The following is a 26,610-nucleotide window of genomic DNA, read 5'->3' as shown; positions in this document are numbered from 1 at the left end:
GGCTGCCGGAGACCTGGAACTCCACGTGGGTCGTGCGCGCTGGGACCACCAGGTTAGAGTGGCAGCGGCCATGCGGTTTGAAGCGTTTGTATAGCCTGTGCAGAGAGGAGAGAACAGGGATAGACAGACACATAGTTGATAGGCTACAGGAGAGGCTACGCTAATGCAAAGGAGATTGGCATGAAAATTAACTAAACAACTGGGGAAGCGAGAGAGCAGGGCCTCCCTCACTAACCATTCACTGAAACACTCTAATATAACTTTTCCAACTTCCACTTTAGAAATTATAATTGATGTAAACTACAGTGGTTCAATGTTTCCAGGAATAGGCTCAAACTTAGTTTATTCAGCTAGATAACTTGGTACAGTATTCTTCCGTGAAACCCACCCAGCGCACCGTATCCTATGACACCATAGCTAACTAGCATGCTAGCATCCAATAACACACGGTTAGCACCAATACTTGGTTACAACAAACTACCAATGGATCATTCGTGTCCGTTTCTAGTTCCTTTCATAACGCAGAAGTAATTAAACGTTGGCTAGCTAACACAAAGTCAGTCCTGCTAGCTACACAAGTGGACTACACATCTCGAATGTTCAGAAAGTTAAGCTTACGTTGCAAAAAATCTTATTGACTAAAAATTATACAGTACTGCTAGCTGGTAGAGTTGGCTAGCTAGCAGTGGCTGCGTCCATAAATCTGTGCAATGACTACTGCTATAGATTTCAGGAGTTTCAGGCTGCTTACCATTCTCTCCCAAAATGCATCATCCAGGAGGATCATCTTGATGGGGCTGTCCATATCGGCAGACTGTGATATGGTCATTTCTTGGAGAGACTCCTTCCCCTCCAGGAGACTGTCAAACATGATGACAACACCACCCCAACAGGTGTTGCTGGGCAGCTTCAATGTGGTGCTCTTATTCTTCTCACTTTGCTTGGTGAGGTAGATTGCTGCTATAACTTGATGACCCTTCACATACCTAACCATTTCCTTGGCTCTCTTGTAGAGTATCAATTGTTTTCAGTGCCATGATGTCCTTGAGGAGCAGATTAAGTGTATGAGCAGCACAGCCAATGGTTGTGATGTGAGGGTAGGACTCCTCCACTTTAGACCAAGCAGCCTTCATGTTCGCAGCATTGTCTGTCACCACTGCAAATACCTTCTGTGGTCCAAGGTCATTGATGATTGCCTTCAGCTCATCTGCAATGTAGAGACCGGTGTGTCTGTTGTCCCTTGTGTCTGTGCTCTTGTAGAATACTGGTTGAGGGGTGGAGATGATGTAGTTAATTATTCCTTGCCTATGAACATTCAACCACCCATCAGAGATGATTGCCATACAGTCTGCTTTCTCTATGATTTGCTTGACCTTCACTTGAACTCTGTTGAACTCTGCATCCAGAAAATGAGTAGATAACGCATGTCTGGTTGGAGGGATGTGTATGCTGGGCGAAGAACATTCAGAAATCTCTTCCAATACACATTGCCTGTGAGCATCAGAGGTGAACCAGTTGCAGCATTTCTTGACTACTCCATTGAGTCAAAAAACTTCTGATTCCAGGAGGACCATGAGCTTTTGCTATCGATAAGGTGTCTGATTCATCATTTTCACCTTGAATAGACGTAGAGTGACTTATCAGAGGTTACTTGTTGTAAGCGCTGAGGGAACTTTATGCACTTTGCCAGAAGATTCTGCATCTTTGTTGTAGAATCATTCTTCACATATGATTTGGCACAGTATTTGCAAATGTACACAGCTTTTCCTTCTACATTAGCTGCAGTGAAATGTCTCAACACATCAGATAGAGCCTGTATCATTTTCCTGTAAAGATTAGAAAAAATAAGTAAAAAAACAACAAATACAATTCAATATACAGATAAATAGTTAAGCAGTTAGATTAAACAACTCCTTTGTAAGAAAAAATGTTTTAAAATGAAGCATGTTTGGAAACAGGTGAATTAACACTCCTCAGTTAGCAGGCTCAAGCAAGCTAAAACCCACATGGTAGTAAAAAGTAACTAGCAGAATTTGTTAACAATTAGAATGATTTAAACACACATGCTGTAGGCTCCTATTTACTAGTTAACAAAAATAATGAATGTCATATAAAATATATTCACCCCACCCAGTATTGTAAACAAAACTTACCAGAAAGCATGTAGTCCTTGGCTCAGACAGTGTAGTAATGTGGGCTCAACAGCATCTCATTAGTGTGTGTGCAAGATCTTGAGAATCAGCTGTACATGTGATGGAAGAGTACACTACACATGTGATGGAAGAATGCACTGTGCATGCAGAGGGTTGCAATTCCATTGAATTGGGGATAGTTTAACCAAAATATGCCACAAGACCTAGAATTGCCTTATGTGTATCTGATAAGAGAATTATCTAATAAGGGTAAATGAATCAATAATCCATCATTAATTAGTAGTTAGGGAGCATGGATAATTAATAATTAATGTACTGAACGTTAGTCTCATAAAGGTCAAGTAGAGGCTGGAAAGGGAGAGAAATGTGTGTGTGTATTTAGAGATACCGGGAGGAGCCTTCAAGGTTCTCCTAATCTATGGGGAAAGGAACATGCAGTGCTGGAACAGTGGTAGCAGGTCAAGGAAGAGATACTGTTCACCTACTGTCTGTGCGTATGTGTGTGCATAGGTTATCTACTTTTGGGTGTGGATGTGTGTGCGTAAGCGGAGAGAGGATAAAATGAACATCTTTGTCATTTGTCAGTTCTCTGAATAAACTGAACAGACCTTTTGTAGAAAGCTGAGTCCTTGCCTAATTATTATCCCAGTGTCTTACAAACCCTGGGGATTAGTCAAGGATATATTGATTGTTAATTTATAGCATTAGGATATAAAATTCCATTATCAACTGGTCCTTCGAGCCCGGATCTCAATATCTGCCCCTGTCGGTCCAGGGAGACACAGAAACCGTGCACGGGCAGATGAAATATCCGTAGATTAAAGACCTGGCCCCTTGCTGAGGGTTCTTTACAAGCTGGTGGCAAACTGGTATGCGACAGAGGCAGTGACGAGATTCTACCAACATTGAAATCTCAGATGCAGAACAAGGTCAGTGCGCTTTATTCAGTTTTTTGGGGCATAGCACCTGTATGATTACATTAAATGAGGAATGAGTGATAGCACCTGTATGTTTGCATTACATTGTTGTGCGAGTGAAGGGCAAAAGCGATTGATGTGAGAGTGAAAGGCGGGAGCGATTAGAGGATTTTAATGTACTCTGGGTGTTAGACACTGGAAATATCCGGACAGGGAAGTTTATAGCTGGTGACCTGTCTTTATAAGTTCGCAAAGAGAAAAAATGTTTTAAAGGGAACCAAGTATTCTGTGCGAATGGAAGACAGGAATTAGTTGTAAATTCAAAAATGGCGAAACAGGGTCCGTAATGACCCTGGGCAACTGTGGCCACTGCATAAAACTAAACTAGCGCTTATGGTGAGACCTGATAACGTAAAAAAGGGTCAACAGACTATAAGGGGATAGTCAGATCTTTAAGGGGGAGTCCATTTAGGTCTGATATCCATGGGAAAAGGGAAACCTAATATGGCGGAGTGAGATAAGATATTATTGTTACAAGGGAGCAATAGATAAATAGGCCATTAACTAGGGCTTTATGAACCCTGGAAAGTAGCTTATAATTGCATACCTATGCAACCTAATGTCCGATCAAACAACTCTATAGAAAAGTTTTCGAGAGAGATAGAGTGTTTATTCTAGGATGATTGTTCGCGTGTGAGGTGAATATATTGTTCAGTCAACAGTCGCGAGAAAAGACAGGCAGTAAGACCTAAAAGTAAAACTGGTTGCAGTGTTTGGTCTACGCGTGAGATATAAACAATGTGTCAGGGTCCATACGAATGATCATTCTAGAGAAAGAATTCTATATTGTGAGAAGGAAATACATAGGGTTGTGATACACATAGAAGTTTTAAATTGAATACTTATAAACACACACATAGAATTGGAAGATAATTAGTTGCGTGAGAGATAGATATATTGTTCAGTCAACAGTCGCGAGATAAGACAGGTATTGTTTGGTAAATAAGTATAACTTATTGATTCGTCTATGCGTGAGATATGAACAATGTGTCAGGGTCCATACGAATAATTATTCTTCAATTCTAGGTTAACAACAGTAAATAGCATACACAAAGATTAATAACAAGTAGACACAGATTGTAATTGAATCAGAGTTTTAAAAAAGCACATAGAATAAGAAGATCATTTAAGATTCATACGAAATTCTAGATTGTGAGAAGGAGCAGAATAACTACGATAGTAATTTAACGAACACGAGTAGTAATTCCTCTCAGACGGAGAGGACTCCCAAATCCCCCACAGAGACACAGAAAGGAGAACAGGATTGAGTAAACTTATTGAGAAAGTGGATAGAGGGGGAGAAAGGGAGGAAGTCGAGAAAAGTGGATAGAAACAGTCAAAAGAAACCAAAATAGATGCTTTAACTATCACAAACCGGGTCATATTGCTAGGGAGCATGTTGGTGGTTAAGTGGTAGAATACTCGCCTGCCATGCGGGAGGCCCGGGTTCAGATCCTAGCCCATGCACCATGGGACTAAAATGTAATTTAATTATTGTTATGTTTTGACTGGAACGATACGGTTGTTAGTGTTTGTTTAAGATAGAAAGCGAATGTTTTGATAGCTTGTTTAGTTTAAATTGAAGAGACAGTTACCTAAATCTAATGAATTATAATGAGCGCATAGGTGATTGCGATAGAATAGTACCGAGCGAAATGGGGTTTATTTTTATGCTAAAGGAGTTGAAAGAAGTATTTTATACATTTGGAGATTTACATGATACATTTAAGGTCATAGACATTTCATAAGTGTGAAGCCGAAAGAGAGATAAAGTTGTAACATTGGTTTTAATCTTACGATAGAGGTAAGGCAGAACGCTGTTTGAAAAGAGGTAATATTTTTTCCTATGGGTAAAACGAGGAGAGTTGGTTGTGAGCACTGGACTATATGTGGCTGGAAGCAATTCTGGTCTGAATAATGGAATCGTAAAGGTTTTGTGATAAATTCTGGTTATTGATTCTTGGTTTGATTATTTAGTAACACCAGTGGATTGAGAAGGAAGTGAATGTATTCTATCCTTATAATCTTTTTCCATTATGTGAAACAATGTCAGGTCAGAAAGGTGGATTGCAGGGTGAGTTTATTTTATTTTGCAGGAACAGTGCAAATTAATCACAGTTGTCCGTGTGCCTGGCCGGCGTGCGCATTCCTGTAGGACGTTCTAGGAACCCGGGATACAAAATGTAAATAAAGTTCTTAGCTTTCATTTGTCTGATGTAGTAAGAAACATGGTTCTGAAAGGGTGGTATGACTTTTGACCCCTCTGGTGACTTTTCCTTTGTGGTCTGATCAGCCGCATTGAAAAGCCATTTGGATAGTGAATTTATGGTCATTGGTGATATTGATTTTAAGGAAATTTGTAGAACTGATAATTATGATGGAGTTAAAGTTCTTAGACACAATTGATAATTTGAACCAATGAGAAGACAGAATGACGATAAGGGTACAATAATTTTTCTTTGAGGAGTAGTTCAGATTAGTCATTTTGATCTGATTATGTTATGTGAATATCTTTTGATAAGTAGGGGTATATTTTTTTACATGATCTAGATAAGTTTATTTTCCCTTAGGAAGTCAGCTGTGGTTGTATTCAGTGGAAGAGATTTAACACAACAAGGCTGTGGAATTGATATAATAGTATTATTATATTTTGTTGTTGAATAAGTTTAATAATGGTAGACTTATGTCAAGTATTAGGATATATTCTAAGCCAACGGGACAGGAATTTATGACATCTGTAGGTGATCCAGGATCATTGAGGGTATCGAAGTAGCTATGGAATAATCTTGATATTAAGACATGTTGATTTTTCTAAAATCTAGGAGTGCAACAAGGGAGACAGTGAGACATTTAGTCAATATTTGGAAACAAACCATATTTGATACTGACTGTTATGAGAAAGAGCGACGGCCAGATAGAAGGAAGGGCAGACGGCGAAGTCCTCCCCCGCACTGCTGAAACCTTCAGGGTTGGGGAGTAGCAGGAAGAAAGGAGGGGGGCCAGCAGGAGAAGATAGATAGCCAAGGATGAAGGCCCCAGGGAGAATTGGACATGTGGAAAATGAAAGGGGGCATCCTACAAGAGAAGGTCTGACATAAGGATAATTTACTAATCTTACCAAAGACATTGTTTAGATATGCAGCAATATTGATAAATGGGCTAAGCAATGTATCAATAGGGGGGAAGTATGATAGAAAAGGTTAGGATAATTACTTAAACAATTTTTTTTGTAGAATATCCATTCCAACATTTGGAAATGGACTTATTGAACTATTCCGAATTGAGGGGAAGAAGGGGTGTTTAACAATAATAGATAAGTATAGCAAATGGGTAGAAGTGTTCCCAACTTACTTGGTGGACATGATTATGGTAGCTAAAATATGAGGTCAAGATATTATCCCTAGAGTTGGTTTACTAGGATCTATCTCTTTAAATGATGGATGACATTTTAGCTAATTGGGTTGAACAAATAGAATGCCAGAGTTTGAGATACCAGAACAGGTAGACATAGAAGTTGAAGAAATACTAACAGAACACATGAGAAGACTGTTTGTTAAGCAAACCCGTATGTCCAAGATTTTGTGTCCAACAGGTGAATTACAGGAGAAGGTGATTCACTCAGTACAACCAGGAGACTGGGTGTGGATCCAGTCCCTAAGGAGAAAAGACTGGAACCAGCCCCGTTGGGAAGGCCCATACCAGGTTCTGTTAACTCATTGCCTTTGCCATTAGAAAAGCTGATAGAGTCACTTGGGTCCACGTTATCCACTGCAAGAAGGTATGTACACATATGAGCACTGCTGATCACACACAGAGTTAGGAGAAGACCCGAGTACCAACAGGATCCGGGGGTTACCTCCTTAACGAAGATTCCCTATCCCGACCGTTCATCACTGTGTGTGCTCCTAGAGGTGTGAGTATGGTGCAGTACCTAGCAGACCGACTGAGGGCAGGAGAGGGTTGGTGGTTTTTTGGGAAGAGTAGAGGCTTTGAGCTGCATCATAGTCTTGGAAACCTTTCTGATATATCCAGATCCACCACCTTCCAGTACTAATCATATGACACTGTTGTCATTTATAAGAATGAAAAGATAAACTATATAATACACTGAGGAGTGATGTACAGAATAAGGAATCAAAGAAGATCAAGATGTAGAATTTAAGGTAAACATTAACATTTCCTGGGGAAGCAGAAAACTGTACAGGAATTGGGGTTGGCCAGATTGAAATACTCAGCAACCCACCTCGGTTCACCTTAACTCCTGATGAGTACCAGTGTTATAGATAAAGAATGGCACCAAGAACTTAGATGATTTTAATGGCTGAAAGGTAGTCGTTAATGTGACTGAGTTAGGTTTAGAAGTACAGGAGAAAATTCTTAACCTCACAGCACCTATAACTTGATGTAGAGTGGGCTAGTACCAGCAAAAGACGCATATGACAGAAATGACCACAAAGGGTGGTTAGGAACTTGCGCCCTGGGGTTATAGGTCCAACCAGTTCGAGTTAGTCATCAGAGGCCAGTTATAGGAGGCTAAAGTAGGCGCAGGAGGAGTTTTGACCAGGATGGGAGTAGCTTTGTCTAGATGGATGCTATTGGCATCCTCAGGGAAGTTCCAGATGAATACAAAGCTATGAATCAAATATGTTAAGGCTTTAACCCTACAAACTGGGTTCATTAACCTGTTGGGGCTAGGGGGCAGTATTTTCACGGCTGGATAAAAAAACGTACCCAATTTAATCTGGTTACTAATCCTACCCAGTAACTAGAATATGCATATACTTATTATATATGGATAGAAAACACCCTAAAGTTTCTAAAACTGTTTGAATGGTGTCTGTGAGTATAACAGAACTCATTTGGCAGGCAAAACCCTGAGACATTTTCTGACAGGAAGTGGATACTTGATGTGTTGAATTACCTTTAAGCCTATGCCATTGAAACACACAGGGGTTGATTAATGTTTTGGCACTTCCTATTGCTTCCACTAGATGTCACCAGCCTTTACAAAGTGTTTTGAGTCTTTTACTGTGAGATCTGACCGAACAAGAGCCATGGAACGATGATGGCCCATTAGACTCTGGTGCGCGAGTTCATGTTGGGTACCCTCGTTCCAATACGTTATAAAAGAGAATGCATTCGTCCACCTTGAATATTATTCATGTTCTGGTTAAAAAAGGCACTAATGATTTATGCTATACAACGTTTGACATGTTTGAACGAACGTAAATATATTTTTTCCCCTCGTTCATGACGAGAAGTCCGGCTGGCTTAGATCATGTGCTAACAACACGGAGCTTTTTGGATATAAATGATGAGCTTTTTTGAACAAAACTACATTCGTTATGGACCTGGGATTCCTGGAAGTGACATCTGATGAAGAGAATCAAAGGTAATGGATTATTTACATAGTATTTTCGATTTTAGATCTCTCCAACATGGCCGTTTGTCTGTATAGCAAAGCATATTTTTCTGGGCGCAGTGCTCAGATTATTGCAAAGTGTGATTTCCCAGTAAGGTTCTTTTTAAATCTGGCAAGTTGATTGCGTTCAAGAGATGTAAATCTATAATTCTTTAAATGACAATATAATATTTTACCAATGTTTTCTAATTTTAATTATTTAATTTGTGGTGCTGACTTGACTGCCGGTTATTGGAGGGAAACGATTTCCTCAACATCAATGCCATAGTAAAACGCTGTTTTTGGATATAAATATGAACTTGATAGAACTAAAAATGCATGCATTGTCTAACATAATGTCCTAGGAGTGTCATCTGATGGAGATTGTAAAAGGTTAGTGCATCATTTTAGCTGGTTTTATGGTTTTGGTGACGCCTGGCTTTGAATTGACAAAACATTACACACAGCTATTGTCAATGTACTCTCCTAACATAATCTAACTTTATGCTTTCGCCGTAAAACCTTTTTGAAATCGGATAACGTGGTTAGATTAAGGAGATGTTTATCTTTCAAAGGGTGTAAGATAGTTGTATGTTTGAAAAATTAGAATTTTGACATTTATTTGGTTTCAAATTTGCCGCTCTTGAAATGCACCTGCTGTTGATAGGGTGCACCACGGGTGGCACGCTAGCGTCCCACATAGCCCCAAGAAGTTAAAGGACATCACTCAACGTCGAATATAAGATCACTTCTGAATAATATCAATTACTCTAAGACCCAACTCAAACAAACAGCTTTACTATCTCTCAATGCTGAAAAGGTATTTGACCGCGTTGACTGGGTTTTTCTATTAGCAACGTTAAAGAAGTTTGGTTTTGGGGAGTGCTTTTTGAAATGGATAGAGTTGATATATTCAAGTCTAAAATCATATGTTAGAACAAATGGGAATATGTATCATTCCTTTTCACTACAACAAGGAAATCGTCAAGGAGATTGTCTCTCGCCACTGTTATTTGGCCTTAGTATAGAACCTCTGGTGGAAGGTATTCGAAGTGCCATAAACATTCATGGTCTGCAGGTGGGGCCAAATGAACACAAGATATCTCTATATGCAGACAATGTCATCCTCTACATAATGCTGAGACAATGATTCCAAATATATTCAAATTACTAGGTGAATACGGTGCTACATTAGGCTATAAAATTTACGTTGGTAAACTATTGCAATGATGACATTTGGTGATGCACCCTCAAGTATCAAAGACAACTATGCATTTAAGTGGAATGATACAAGCATGCGTTACTTGGGTGATAATATTACATCTGACTATGGGAAACTATATGCTTTGAACTACCCCCCTGTGATTAGTAAAATCACTGACGTTCTAGACCGTTGGATGCAGGTCAGGTTGCTTCAGTGAAAATTAATGTCTTACCAAGACTGCTTTATCTGTTTTCAATGCTTCCTGTTTAAAAATCCTGCTAAAACCTTTACTTTCCTAAATGCAGCAATAGGCACATTTTTATGGGTCATACTAGTTATAAAAAACTACAGCTGTTCAAATAATTGGGTGGGCTTGACCTCCCTAACCTTAAATCATATTACTGGGCAGCGCAACTTAATCACATAGCATCATGGATTCAACAACCGAAGGATGTGTCATGGCTTGAAATTGAGAGTCAATATTGTGATGTCTTTACATTGACTTCTCTTTATAGCAGATTTCTAATGACAGGATTAAACAAAACACAATTACTACTCCTACATTGAAGACATGGAGGAAGGTTCAACACCAATATAAACTGACTAATGACATTTCTAGACACTCACCTATATTCCACAACCCAGCCTTTCTTCTTACTACAATGGCCCAAGGCTTTAGGGAATGGGAAGAGAGAGGGCTTTGTAGAGTCTCTCGGCTATTCAAAGGCAACATTTTTTTATAATTTCAAGAAATCCAGGGGGAATTCAATATATCTCAAACAAATGTTCATAGGTACCTTTAACCTCTTGGGGCTAGGTGGGACGCTAGCGTGCCACCCGTGGTGCACTCCATCAACAGCAGGTGCATTTCAAGAGCGGCAAATTTGAATCCAAATAAATGTCAAAATTCAAATTTTTCAAAAATACAACTATTTTACACCATTTGAAAGATAAACATCTCCTTAATCTAACCACGTTTTACGATTTCAAAAAGGTTTTACGGCGAAAGCATAAATTTAGAGTATGTTAGGACAGTACATTTACAAGAGTTGTGTGTAATGTTTTGTCAAGTCAAAGACAGGGTCACCAAAACCATAAAACCAGCTAAAATGATGCACTAACCTTTTACAATCTCCATCAGATGACACTCCTAGGACATTATGTTAGACAATGCATGCATTTTTAGTTCTATCAAGTTCATATTTATATCCAAAAACAGCGTTTTACTATGGCATTGATGTTGAGGAAATCGTTTCCCTCCAATAACCGGCAGTCAAGTCAGCGTCACAAATTAAATAATTAAAATTAGAAAACATTGGTAAAATATTATATTGTCATTTAAAGAATTATAGATTTACATCTCTTGAACGCAATCAACTTGCCAGATTTAAAAATAACCTTACTGGGAAATCACACTTTGCAATAATCTGAGCACTGCGCCCAGAAAAATACGCGTTGCGATACAGACTAGACGTCATGTTGGGGAGATCTAAAATCGAAAATACTATGTAAATAATCCATTACCTTTGATTCTCTTCATCAGATGTCACTTCCAGGTATCACAGGTCCATAACGAATGTAGTTTTGTTCAAAAAAGCTCATCATTTATGTCCAAAAATCTCCGTCTCGTTAGCACATGATGTAAGCCAGCCGGACTTCTCGTCATGAACGAGGGGAAAAAATATATTTCCGTTCGTTCAAACATGTCAAACGTTGTATAGCATAAATCATTAGGGCCTTTTTAACCAGAACATGAATAATATTCAAGGTGGACGAATGCATACTCTTTTATAACGTATTGGAACGAGGGTACCCAACATGAACTCGCGCGCCAGGTGTCTAATGGGACATCATCGTTCCATGGCTCTTGTTCGGTCAGATCTCCCTCCAGAAGACTCAAAACACTTTGTAAAGGCTGGTGACATCTAGTGGAAGCAATAGGAAGTGCCAAAATATTCCTAAGCCCCTGTGTTTTTCAATGGGATAGGTTTAAAGTCAATACAACACATCAGGTATCCACTTCCTGTCAGAAAATGTCTCAGGGTTTTGCCTGCCAAATGAGTTCTGTTATACTCACAGACACCATTCAAACAGTTTTAGAAACTTTAGAGTGTTTTCTATCCATATATAATAAGTATATGCATATTCTAGTTACTGGGTAGGATTAGTAACCAGATTAAATCGGGTACATTTTTTTTATCCAGACGTGCAAATGCTGCCCCCTAGACCCAACAGGTTAAGTAAGGTAATTCATTGTTAAAAAAGCCGATAACTCCTATTGATGAGATGATTTAATTACTTTATCAAGGGGAAAACATTGGAACCCTTTCATTTTTTTTACAACAATATCCTTAACATGCAAATATTATCTTTAGATAATCTTAGGAACTCATGGCAGGTTGAATTACAGGTGCAGATATCAGAGGAGAGTTGGGGGAATATATGGAAAACACTATATAAAGCCACTACAAGTAACCGAACAAGGAAGTTTCAATTAAAAATGAAAAAAGGAATATGCTCTACGTGTTGGAGGCAGTATAGGTACTTTATCACATATATTTTGGCAATGTCTGAAAATCCAGTCTTTTTGGTCTGAAATTCTAAATTTCATACAATACATCACAGGTATTATTATTTAACCAGACCCATCTCCTAGGTGCTGTTCCTGTGAATACACTCCGATCCTCTCCACTTAAATTGATAGATTATCTTTTAGCAGCAGCAAGGAAATGTGTAACAAAATGCTGGAAAAATGAACATGCACCCTCAAAAGATATTTGGTTAGGTTTATGCAGGGAACTTGCTAACATGGAGAGAATTACATACATTTTGCAACATAGACAGCATAGGAATGAAGGTGTCTGGTCAGAGTTCCTGGTCTTATTCTCCAATTTTTGTATTTTTTGTTTGTTTCTGTTGTTTTTCTGTGGCTTTATCCAAATTGTATTCTTATTCAGACTCTTGACATATTTGCTCTATATAGCCAAAATGTACCCTGAAGGATAGGACCCTTTTTTCAATTTTCGCCTAAAATGACATACCCAAATCTAACTGCTTGTAGCTCAGGACCTGAAGCAAGGACATTCATATTCTTGATACCATTTGAAAGGAAACACTTTGAAGTTTGTGGAAATGTGAAATTAATGTAGGAGAAAATAACACATTAGATCTTGTAAAAGATAATACAAAGAAAAAAACATGCATTTTTTTTCTTTTCCCCCATCATCTTTGCAAGAGAAAGGTCAATATATGACTTAGGAATATGGGCGCAATTTATATTTGGGCCGCTAGAAGGCAGCAGTGTATGTGCAATGTTTTAGACTGATCCAATGAACCATTGCATTTCTGTTCAAAATGTTGTATCAAGACTGCCCAAATGTGCCTAATTGGTTTATTAACCTGTTGGGTCTAGGGGGCAGCATTTGCACGTCTGGATAAAAATGTTTTACCCGATTTAATCTGGTTACTAATCCTACCCAGTAACTAGAATATGCATATACTTATTATATATGGATAGAAAACACTCTAAAGTTTCTAAAACCGTTTGATGGTGTCTGTGAGTATAACAGAACTCATTTGGCAGGCAAAACCCTGAGACATTTTCTGACAGGAAGTGGATACCTGATGTGTTGTATTGACTTTAAACCTATCCCATTGAAAAACACAGGGGTTTAGGAATATTTTGGCACTTCCTATTGCTTCCACTAGATGTCACCAGCCTTTACAAAGTGTTTTGAGTCTTCTGGAGGGAGATCTGACCGAACAAGAGCCATGGAACGATGATGTCCCATTAGACACCTGGCGCGCAAGTTCATGTTGGGTACCCTCGTTCCAATACGTTATAAAAGAGTATGCATTCGTCCACCTTGAATATTATTCATGTTCTGGTTAAAAAAGGCCCTAATGATTTGTGCTATACAACGTTTGACATGTTTGAACGAACGGAAATATATTTTTTCCCCTCGTTCATGACGAGAAGTCCGGCTGGCTTAGATCATGTGCTAACGAGACTGAGATTTTTGGACATAAATGATGAGCTTTTTTGAACAAAACTACATTCGTTATGGACCTGTGATACCTGGAAGTGACATCTGATGAAGAGAATCAAAGGTAATGGATTATTTACATAGTATTTTCGATTTTAGATCTCCCCAACATGACGTCTAGTCTGTATCGCAACGCGTATTTTTCTGGGCGCAGTGCTCAGATTATTGCAAAGTGTGATTTCCCAGTAAGGTTATTTTTAAATCTGGCAAGTTGATTGCGTTCAAGAGATGTAAATCTATAATTCTTTAAATGACAATATAATATTTTACCAATGTTTTCTAATTTTAATTATTTAATTTGTGGTGTTGACTTGACTGCCGGTTATTGGAGGGAAACGATTTCCTCAACATCAATGCCATAGTAAAACGCTGTTTTTGGATATAAATATGAACTTGATAGAACTAAAAATGCATGCATTGTCTAACATAATGTCCTAGGAGTGTCATCTGATGGAGATTGTAAAAGGTTAGTGCATCATTTTAGCTGGTTTTATGGTTTTGGTGACCCTGTCTTTGACTTGACAAAACATTACACACAACTCTTGTAAATGTACTGTCCTAACATACTCTAAATTTATGCTTTCGCCGTAAAACCTTTTTGAAATCGTAAAACGTGGTTAGATTAAGGAGATGTTTATCTTTCAAATGGTGTAAAATAGTTGTATTTTTGAAAAATTTGAATTTTGACATTTATTTGGATTCAAATTTGCCGCTCTTGAAATGCACCTGCTGTTGATGGAGTGCACCACGGGTGGCACGCTAGCGTCCCACCTAGCCCCAAGAGGTTAATATATTTTCAAGTTCATAACTGTGCACTCTCCTCAAACAATAGCATGGTATTCTTTCAATGTAATAGCTACTGTAAATTGGACAGTGCAGTTAGATGAACAAGAACTTAAAGACAAGACTCTCGTTAATCTAACCACACTGTCCGATTTCAAAAAGGCTTTACAACGAAAGCAAAACATTAGATTATGTCAGCAGAGTACCCAGCCAGAAATAATCAGACACCCATTTTTCAAGCTAGCATATAATGTCACATAAACCCAAACCACAGCTAAATGCAGCACTAACCTTTGATGATCTTCATCAGATGACAACCCTAGGACATTATGTTATACAATACATGCATGTTTTGTTCAATCAAGTTCATATTTATATCAAAAACCAGCTTTTTACATTTGCATGTGACGTTCAGAACTAGCATATCCCCCCGCAAACTTCCGGTGAATTTACTAAATTACTCACGATAAACGTTCACAAAAAACATAACAATTATTTTAAGAATTATAGATACAGAACTCCTCTATGCACTCGCTATGTCCGATTTTAAAATAGCTTTTCGGTGAAAGCACATTTTGCAATATTCTCAGTAGATAGCCCGGCATCACAGGGCTAGCTATTTAGACACCCACCAAGTTTAGCACTCACCAAAATCAGATTTACTATAAGAAGAATGTTATTACCTTTGCTGTTCTTCGTCAGAATGCACTCCCAGGACTTCTACTTCAATAACAAATGTTGGTTTGGTTCAAAATAATCCATAGTTATATCCAAATATCCTCTGTTTTGTTCGTGCGTTCAAGACACTATCCGAATGGTAAAGAAGGGTGACGCGCACGACGCATTTCGTGACAAAACATTTCTAAATATTCCATTACCGTACTTCGAAGCATGTCAACCGCTGTTTAAAATCAATTTTTATGCCATTTTTCTCGTAAAAAAGCGATAATATTCCGACCGGGAAAGCGTGTTTAGGTTTAAAGACGAAAGAAAATCAAACATGGGGTCGACTCGTGCACGCGCCTCAGCCCATTGTCCTCTGATAGAGCACTTACCAAATGCGCTAATGTTTTTCAGCCAGTGGCAGGAATTACATCATTCAGCTTTTTCCCGCCTTCTGAGAGCCTATGGGAGCCGTAGGAAGTGTCACGTTACAGCAAAGATCCTCAGTCTTCAATAAACAGAGTCAAGAAGCTCAAGGAATGGTCAGAGAGGGCACTTCCTGTACAGAATCTTCTCAGGTTTTTGCCTGCAATATGAGTTCTGTTATACTCACAGACACCATTCAAACAGTTTTAGAAACTTTAGGGTGTTTTCTATCCAAAGCCAATAATTATATGCATATTCTAGTTTCTGGGCAGTAGTAATAACCAGATTAAATCGGGTACGTTTTTTATCCGGCCGTGTAAATACTGCCACCTACCCCCAACAGGTTAAGCTTTCTGCCAATATCAGATATGTCTATGTCCTGGGAAATGTTCTTGTTACCTACAACCTCATGCTAATCACATTAGCCTACGTTAGCTCACCGATCCTGTAGAGGTTTTAACATGTGAATGTAATTACACTCCTTTGTAAAGACAGCAAAGATATGTTGTGTATGTATGGTACATGTTCTTTATGCGCTCTTGAATAAAAATGAAGGGGAAAAAAATACATCTAGCAATGTATTGGAAATGTGATACAGGATGTGTTTAACTTTTCTTCATGCTCCTCTATAGAACAACTTGTCAGATGGTGCATTGAAGACTGATGTGTTCCTGTTCTGACTTTTCATAATACCAGGATCTGTTGTCTAAACAATACTATTATAAAGTGTTTGTATTGAAGATTGTTTATTATTTTATTCTATAAATTATGGCTTTATGTATGAATGTGATTGTGTGAGACTGTGAAAACACAGAGAGAAAGAACAACTTGTCAGGTGGTGCATTAAAGACTGATGTATTCCTGTCCTGACTTTTTATAATACCATTGCAGATATACATAAAAGCCCCCCCAAAAAACAGCATATGTCAGGCAAAAAGAGGCCTTATTGTCTGGACATTTTCCGGGTGAGATTTTCTGCTCGTGCGAGAAACAGTGAAACAGCCTGGCCGTCTCTGTGTTATTGTGTGGACAGACAGTGGCGCTGAACAGACCCTCTCTGTTGGATCGGCCATGGCTGTTGAAGGGACATCAGGGTTGCTGTGTTGTGCCATGGCCAGGCTGCAAACATTTCCTTGCTTCATTTAACTGCATTATGAAGGCCTGAATTGCTACAAATTCTCGGTTCGGACACGCTCAATTCACAATCCACCAGCCCTTCCCATTCAATCGTGCGAGCGAATGCACGAAAATGTTCCCAAAACAAATGTCTGTTACCCGCACACCCCTCCCGCACACCCCATTCCCTTGGGCAAGGAGAGAGAAGCAAGTGTGTGTATGCGCTCTCCTAAACCATACACCCCACCCCCATCCCCCCTACTACCCCACCCACCAATTCCAGCTCCTGCTCTTCCCTCCATCAGGTGCACTCTACCGTGATGTTGTTTTTTAAAGGGGATGCCGCTGCTGGTCAACTATGGTTTTTCTCTGTCTCAGACACACACGGTAATCACCTCAATTGAAGAACACGGAGTAGTTTAACCTCTCTGGGCCAGTGGGACGCTTGCGTCCCACCTACTCAACAGCCAGTGGAATCCCGTGGCGCGATATTCAAATACCTTAGAAATGCTATTACTTCAATTTCTCAAACATATGACTATTTTACACCATTTTAAAGACAAGACTCCCGTTAATCTAACCACACTGTCCGATTTCAAAAAGGCTTTACAACGAAAGCAAAACATTAGATTATGTCAGCAGAGTACCCAGCCAGAAATAATCACACACCCATTTTTCAAGCTAGCATATAATGTCACATAAACCCAAACCACAGCTAAATGCAGCACTAACCTTTGATGATCTTCATCAGATGACACTCCTAGGACATTATGTTATACAATACATGCATGTTTTGTTCAATCAAGCTGTAAAAAGCTGTTCAATCAGCTTTTTACATTAGCATGTGACTAGCATGTGACTAGCATTCCCACCGAACACTTCCGGTGAATTTACTAAATTACTCACGATAAACGTTCACAAAAAACATAACAATTATTTTAAGAATTATAGATACAGAACTTCTTTATGCAATCGCGGTGTCCAATTTTAAAATAGCTTTTCGGTGAAAACACATTTTGCAATATTCTGAGTAGATAGCCAGGCCATCACGGGCTAGCTATTTTGACACCCACCAAGTGTGGTACTCACCAAACTCAGATTTACTATTAGAAAAATTGAATTACCTTTGCTGTTCTTCGTCAGAATGCACTCCTAGTACTTCTACTTCAATAACAAATGTTGGTTTGGTTCCAAATAATCCATAGCTATATCCAAATAGTGGCGTTTTGTTCGTGCGTTCAAGACACTATCCAAAGGGTAAAGAAGGGTGACGCGCGTTTCGTGACAAAATATTTCAAAATATTCCATTACCGTACTTCGAAGCATGTCAAACGCTGTTTAACCTCTTACATCTAGACGTTCCGCTAGCGGAACACCTGCTCCAATATCCAATGATAGGCGTGGCGCGAATTACAAATTCCTCAAAAATACAAAAACTTCCATTTTTCAAACATATTACTATTTTACAGCATTTTAAAGACAAGACTCTCCTTTATCTAACCACACTGTCCGATTTCAAAAAGGCTTTACAGCGAAAGCAAAACATTAGATTATGTCAGCAGAGTACCCAGCCAGAAATAATCATACACCCATTTTTCAAGCTATCATATAAACCACAGCTAAATGCAGCACTAACCTTTGATGATCTTTATCAGATGACAACCCTAGGACATTATGTTATACAATACATGCATGTTTTGTTCAATCAAGTTCATATTTATATCAAAAAACAGCTTTTTACATTAGCATGTGACGTTCAGAACTATCATTCCCACCGAACACTTCCGGTGAATTTACTAAATTACTAAACGTTCACAAAAAACATAACAATTATTTTAAGAATTATAGATACAGAACTCCTTTGTGCAATCGAGGTGTCCGATTTTAAAATAGCTTTTCGGTGAAAGCACATTTTGCAATATTCTGAGTACATAGCCCGGCATCACGGGCTAGCTATTTAGACACCCAGCAAGTTTAGCCTTCACCAAAGTCAGATTTACTATTAGAAAAGTTTGATTACCTTTGGTGTTCTTCGTCAGAATGCACTCCCAGGACTGCTACTTCAATAACAAATGTTGGTTTGGTTCAAAATAATCCATTGTTATATCCAAATAGCAGCGTTTTGTTCGTGCGTTCAAGACACTATCCGAAGTGTAAATAAGGGTCACGCGCATGACGCATTTCGTGACAAAAAAATTCTAAATATTCCATTACCGTACTTCGAAGCATGTCAACCACTGTTTAAAATCAATTTTTATGCCATTTTTCTCGTAAAAAAGCGATAATATTCCGACCGGGAGCGGTGGTTTTCATTCAAAGATAAAACATGGAGTCCACTCGTGCACGAGCCTGAGTCTCACAGTACTGTGACCAGCCACTATCCAAACGCACTACTTTTTTTCAGCCAGAGCCTGCAAAGCCACGATTCAGCTTTTTCCGCCTTCTGAGAGCCCATGGGAGCCGTAGGAAGTGTCACGTAACAGCAGAGATCCCCTGTAATGGATAGAGATAATCAAGAAGGCTAAGAAATTGTCAGACAGGGCACTTCCTGCATGGAATCTTCTCAGGTTTTGGCCTGCCAAATGAGTTCTGTTATACTCACAGACACCATTCAAACAGTTTTAGAAACTTTGGAGTGTTTTCTATCCAAAGCTAATAATTATATGCATATTCTACTTTCTGGGCAGGAGTAATAATCAGATTAAATCGGGTACGTTTTTTATCCGGCCGTGAAAATACTGCCCCCTAGCCATAACAGGTTAAAATCAATTTTTATGCGATTTTTCTCGTAAAAAAACGATAATATTCCGACCAGGAAACCCTGTTTTCGTTCAAAGACGAAAAAATAAAAACATGGTGTCGGCTTGTGCACGCGCCCCAGTCTCATTGTTCTCAGATCGACCACTATCCAAATGTGCTACTGTTTTTCAGCCATGGCCTGCAAAGTCACCATTCAATGTTCTGGCGCCTTCTGAGAGCCTATGGGAGCGATAGAAAATGTCACGTTATGCCAGAGATCCCCTGTTTTGGATAGAGATGATCAAGAAGGCCAAGAAATAGTCAGAGAGAGCGCTTCCTGTTTGGAATCTTCTCAGGTTTTGGCCTGCCAAATGAGTTCTGTTATACTCACAGACACCATTGAAACAGTTTTAGAAACTTTAGGGTGTTTTCTATCCAAATCAAACAATTATATGCATATTCTAGTTACTGGGCAGGAGTAGTAACCAGATTAAATCGGGTACGTTTTTTATCCGGCCGTGCAAATACTGCCCCCTATCCCCAACAGGTTAAACCTGTGGTGTGGCCGACGTCGTGGTAATGAGTGGCTAGCCTGTAGTGTTGCATGGTATACCAAAATGTCAATATTTTTTCGATACAGAAACCCCCCAGTTTGGTACTAGAATTGTTGTTATGTTCGGTACTTCTGTCAAAATGTGTCTCACGTGATTGAGAGCATCACGTCTGTTTATCAGCGCAGCCCCTTTATAGCGCGAAGAGCCTGCTCCACTTACTCATTCATTGCTAAAGCTGTCTGGGATCCATTAGCTCCCCAGTCCCCACTCATGCTGCACAGAAGTTACCACACTTCAATAATGCAACTAAATACATTTTGAAGGCCATTTTGGCTCAGCGTTGTCGGGGTTAGGGGAGGGTTTGGGCGGCAGGGATTTCCTTGTCCCATCGTGCTCTAGCGACTTCTTGTGGCGGGCCGGTCGCCTGCAAGCTGACCTCGGTCGCCTGCAAGCTGACCTCGGTCGCCTGCAAGCTGACCTCGGTCGCCTGCAAGCTGACCTCGGTCGCCTGCAAGCTGACCTCGGTCGCCTGCAAGCTGACCTCGGTCGCCTGCAAGCTGACCTCGGTCGCCTGCAAGCTGACCTCGGTCGCCAGCTGGACGGTGTTTCCTCCAACACATTGGTGCAGCTGGCTTCCGGGTTAAGTGAGCAGTGTGTCAAGAAGCAGTGCAACTTGGCAGGGTCGTGTTTCGGAGGACGCATGGCTCTCGACCTTTGCATCTCCCGAATCAGTAGGGGAGTTGCAGCGAAGGGACAAGACTGTAACACCCAATTGGATATCACAAAAGTAGGGAGAAAAAGGGGTAAAAATTATAATTTGAAACTGTTCATTACTGTTCGCAAAACAATGTCCATCCAGGCTTGAACACTTTTATGAAATGCAAGACGATACCGTTAGCTTCCAGCTTCAATTTTAGGCATAGCCACGGGAAGATGTTTGGGAGGGGGCGGGGGGCTACACACTCCTATTAAATAATATGCATTCACCTGTATTGTGAATAGACCTAGGCTACATCTTGATTTATCCAGTTTATCAACAGAGATTTACCATTCAAATAAATTACTACCACTGTGTTGTTTTGTAGTTAGATTGATAAAAAAAAGGTAAAATTGGTTGGATGATTGTATAATTGATTCAATTAATGCGTACATGGCTGTCTCAAAAAAATGGTGTAATGATATTGAATGTAATGATATTGAACTCAAAAGATGCCCATCGATTGAACAGACCGTTAGCTGAATTAGCTGTCTGGATCAAGTGCCATTCAGTGACGTTTTGGTATCAAGTATCATGACGGTATCGAGTATTGTATCGAAGTCAAAATTCTGGTATCGTGACAACACTACTAGCCTGGGGTCAAAGTGCTGAATTAATTAAGGGCCGGCTCAATGAGAGGCCTCCGGGCTGATATATTGTTGTGCTAAGTTTAAAAAGAAGCCCATTCAGAGCATGCGGTAACGGCTTATGCGTGAGTGTTTTGGCCTGGTCCTTCGGGTCCCGCTAGCGCCCCTCTCTCTCTCTCTTGAGAGACAGATGCATTGATTTGCTCATTAGGAGAAGGACCAGGCAGGGTCTTTTTTCCCTCTCTCTTCATTGAGTGTCACTCAGCAGAGGGGTGTGGCTGGCCTCTCTCCCCCAGTGCACATTCTGAAAAACAGAGCAGGGGGAAACGGAGGGAGAGGGAAGAAGGGAATGCGACCCGCCAATAAAGAAGCTCCCACTGCATATTCATCAGCAGAATAAAAAATTCTGCGACACCGTCCCACGGATGCGTAGGCCTCTGTGTGGGAGGAAGGGAGTGGAGGAGGGAGAGAAAGGAGTGACATTTGTCCTGAACAAAATAACAGCCCTCTTTGCTCCTGAAAAAATGCAAACGATGTCCTTATCCTGCTTCAAAAAAGTAGGCAAAGGAGAAAGAGAGGGATGAAGAAAGAGGAGCTAGTAAATATGCTGGAAAGAGAAGGGCACCTAGTGTTACCATACTGGATGGGGGCCCTGAGTGGTGGTTATGTTCACAGTGTGGCACCAGTCGGCAGGTTGTGCTCAGCTCAGCACTAGGCCCTCCTCTCTCGGTCTCCAGGTGTTCTCCAGGCTTTCTGAGCCTCTTGTAATAACCTCATAAATAACACTTGTCTATCAGCCTCTCCGGGGCCGCTTGACAATATGTCAATCAAGCAAAGTCGTGCCCAGCTGGACCAAATATTTGAATTAAGTCGTTATGGCAACATCATTGAAAAGGCCTCTCAGTTTAAATGTGGCAAATCCTTTATTTTGTCCAATTGTTTTTCTTTTGTTTGTTTAGCATTGCAAGAATATAGACAAAGGAAAGAAAGTATGACTGCTGTGTTAAATATCATTTGGCATTTGTGTGTAATATATAACTGTTTTCAGTATCTTCTGCTCCCTCATATCCCCCGCAATTTTCTGACCATCATGATCTCCCTCCAACTATCCCTCACAAAGTTATGAAAATGTTAAGTTCTGTGAAGTTTGAATGTTCCTTCTGAATGAGTGCCCTGTCAAAAAAGACAGATCATTAGCTGAGTGAGAGAGAGACTAACAGGCCATGAGAAAACTGACCGGGGCATTGCATGGCAGCCCAACCTGTTGCTCCAACAGACAGTTCAGTGTCAGCCTCACTTCCTGACTCTCAATTAACCTCCATCCATCCAGGCTCCCAGCAAAATAGCAATTATTACACAGCTGCTGATTCCACCACCAAAGAAGAGCGATCTGCACCTACACTCACATTCCCTACAATGACCTTGGAAAGACCCTTTCACCATCTCTATGCCTTTCAAACAACCAAAGGCAAATGCTAGACAGAGGAGAGAACAAAATAAGCCAGGCCAGAACAGGCCAGGCCAGGCTACAGGGCACAGTCCTCTATACAGTATCCCAGTCATGGTATTTAGTTTCTAATGCACACTGTAACAGACAATGTTCTCAGAAAAAGGTGAAAATTCCTTTACTTCTTTTCTCCCTGTTTCTTTTGGTAGGACATGGCATGGGAGAGGAGGAGGAAAAACGTGTGCAAAAGTAAACCTACTTCTGAAACAAATGTAGCTTTGAGCCCTCTCCTGGGTTGCTAGTGTCTTGGATGTCAAGCCCTTACAAACAGGGGTGTTTGATACTTTACAAAGCAGCAAAAACAGTGAAGAAATCCCCTATTATGTACTTGAATCACGATTTTCAGGGAATAACAAAAGGTGTGCTGGGAAGGGACTCGCCTTGCGGACAGAACTGTAGACTGTACATGCTGAGAGAGACAACCTCCTTTCAAAAGGGAATTGAAATGTTTGAAAGAGGGCTTGTGGATGGACACAAAGAGAGGCAAAATAAGGTGGGAGAAGAATTCAGAAAGGAAAACTTTGTAATGAGCTTGGTTTGCTCAGAGTATCCCACCACCACCAGTCAATTCTATTCTTAATTATATGAAGGAAAGAGAGAGGGTCATATGGCCTGGTGTGTGATGAGAACCTCTGGTCTTTTGCAATCATGTCAAAAGTTTTGCCAACTATTTCAATGTTTCCCAGTGGGCGCAAAAAGATTACCCAAGGGCGAAAGCTAAGACAACTACATGAAAGGGATCAGCGTTTACATTAAAAGGTCTCATTTCTAGTGCGTTTGCTTTCGGCACTGTTGGCCCTTGATCGCAATTTGAATTACATTTTTGTTTTCTCATTTACATTTGGTACCCTATCTTAAACCTAAGTGGTTTGTTGGAAATCCAAGCTTTACTTTGCATGTGCACTGAGTCAAAGAGAAATGATGAATGAGACACTAAAATCACAATGATCTATGCGTCTATGGTGCCCTATGAAAATGAAAGGATTGCCTGTTGCCGTGTCAACAAAGGCAGTTTATTACCATTAAAAGGGTCAAAAGGCCAGCATCACAGTCGCCTCTTCACTGTTGACATTGAGACTGGTGTTTTGCGGGTACTATTTAATGATGCTGCCAGTTGAGGACTTGTGAGGCATCTGTTTCTCAAAGTAGACACTCTAATGTACTTGTCCTCTTGCTCAGTTGTGCACCGGGGCCTCCCACTCCTCTTTCTATTCTGGTTGGAGCCAGTTTGCGCTGTTCTGTGAAGGGAGTAGTACACAGCGTTGAACGAGATCTTCAGTTTCTTGGCAATTTCTAGCATAGAATAGCCTTCATTTCTCAGAACAAGAATAGACTGACGCGTTTCGGAAGAAAGGTCTTTGTTTCTGGCCATTTTGAGGTTGTAATCGAAGCCACAAATGCTGATGCTCCAGATACTTAACTAGTCTAAAGAAGGCCAGTTGTATTGCTTCTTTAATCAGAACAACAGTTGTCAGCTGTGCTAACATAATTGCAAAACGGTTTGCTAATGATCAATTAGCCTTTTAAAATGATTAACTTGGATTAGCTAACACAACGTGTCATTGGAACACAGGAGTGATGGTTGCTGATAATGGGCCTCTGTATGCCTATATAGATATTCCATTCAACATCTGCCGTTTCCAGCTACAATAGTCATTTACAACATTAACAATGTCTACATTGTATTTCTGATGAAGTTGAGGTTATTTTAATGGACAAAAAATAGCTTTTCTTTCAAAAACAAGGACATTTCTAATTGACCTCAAACTTTTGAACGGTAGTGTATGTATGTATGGATGTATGTATGTTATTTTACTGCTCTAGGGAAGTAATTATTGTTTGGACAACCTTATTTACTATTATTATGTATTGATTTTTTAGATTTGTATAGATTTTTTTTCACTCTTTATGCGATGCACAATGCAAAGAACACCAGAAGAAGGGTGATCATTTAATTACCATATTTGTTTAAGTGTCAAATAATCCCATAAGGGATGGGTTGCCAATTGGAGATTTGACACAAAAATACAATTTCATTCATTTATTCATGCAACAATTTCAAAGATTTTACTCAGTTACAGTTCATAGAAGGAAATCAGTCAATTGAAATAAATAAATTGGGACCTACTCTAGGAATTCTTAGACCCTAATCTATAGATTTCTCCTGCAGGTGAAGAAGCCGGATGTGGAGGTCCTGGGCTGGCGTGGTTACACGTGGTCTGCGGTTGTTAGGCCGTTAGGATGTACAGCCAAATTCTCTAAAATGACGTTGGAGGCGGTTTATGGTGGAGAAATTAAGATTACATTATCTGTCAACAGCTCAGGTCGACATTCCTGCAGTCAGCATGCCAATTGCACGTTCCCTCAAATCTTGAGACATCTGTGGCATTGTGTTGTGTTATAAAACTGCACATTTTAGAGTGGCCTTTTATTGTCCCCAGAACAATGTGCACCCGTGTAATGATCATGCTGTTTCATCAGCTTCTTGATATGTCACACCTGTCAGGTGAAAGGATTATCTTGGCAAAGGATAATGCACACAATTTCAGAGAAATATGTTTTTTGTGCATATGGAACATCTCTGTGATCTTTTAATTCAGCTCATGAAAAATGGGACCTACATTTTACATGTTGCGTTTATATTTTTGTTCAGTATAGATAGAACCTTTTTTTTCTAAGAGTGTAGATAGACACAGACATACATAGAGGCCTTGAGGTTACGCACAGACATACACAGTAATCCTTGAGGTTACGCCAAGATTTCCTGCAGCACATAAACCAAAACGAGGATGAAAAAGGAGTTCACAGGTGAAGTGTCTCAGAAAAAGAGTGGGGGAAAAAATGTAATCTTTAAGGGCTCAGATTTCTTGTACGGGTTGTGTCGCTTACAGCGTGCAACCCTTCGGTCTCTGTAATGCGCCAGGAGCATTTAGTCAGTGGTGGTGGTGACATTCTCATGACATCAGGATGATCTTCACTGATCTTGAATAGTTGGGCCCAGAAGCCCCTTGTCCAATCCTCCAGTGTGCCCGGGAGCACACAGCGATGACTCACTCAAGGGGGAGAGGGGAGCAACTAATTCACTGTGTCTGTATCACTGGCCCCTGAGGACAGACGTTTACAGCCAAAGGAATGTCAGTCAGAAGAGAGGGGGGTAACTGTTGTTGAAAAACTGTTGTTGAAAAAAGTATTGGATAATGAAAATTGGGATGATCCAAGAGGCCTTAAAGGAAAATTCCACCCAAAAACTATCTTTTGGTATTTGTTTCATTAGTCCATTGTTGATATAGGCCCAAAATGTTTTGCATGTCAGCAATCAAGTTAAGATATATTCCTTTCAAAATACAGAAATACAGCTGGTATGATGCATTTTGCAAACTGGCTGTATTCTTGTATTTTGAAAGTTATACATCTTGAAAACTTGTCAGGTCACTCTTGGTCTTAGCTCTGATGCTGCTATTAGCACAAGACCTGGCTTCTGTTAAATGCCATCACTGGCCACGGAGGCCAAGAAGCTACACATTGAGTGGAGCAGAATTCCTACCATCTATACTACAGTTTTCTAAAAACTGGCTTCCAGTAAAGCTGAATATACATGGATTCTGTTTTATATCATATCATGTTTTATATATCTGTATATAGACTTGGACAAATTGGCAAACTAGGGTATAGGGCATATGCCTTAGTCATAAAAACA

The 26,610-nt window shown here is 39.9% G+C and overlaps 1 protein-coding gene across 3 annotated transcripts in view; it reads right to left on the bottom strand.

Moving 5' to 3' along the window:
- Nucleotides 1–26,610, bottom strand: part of LOC106600634 (phospholipid-transporting ATPase IA) — a 180,680-nt gene that overhangs the window by 69,349 nt on the left and 84,721 nt on the right. The window lies entirely within an intron of this gene.

The sequence above is a fragment of the Salmo salar genome, chromosome ssa03, assembly GCF_905237065.1.
Source record: "Salmo salar chromosome ssa03, Ssal_v3.1, whole genome shotgun sequence".
Taxonomy (NCBI): domain Eukaryota; kingdom Metazoa; phylum Chordata; class Actinopteri; order Salmoniformes; family Salmonidae; genus Salmo; species Salmo salar.
Note: the sequence above shows the minus strand (reverse complement) of the source record. Positions and strands in the feature narration are given on the sequence as shown.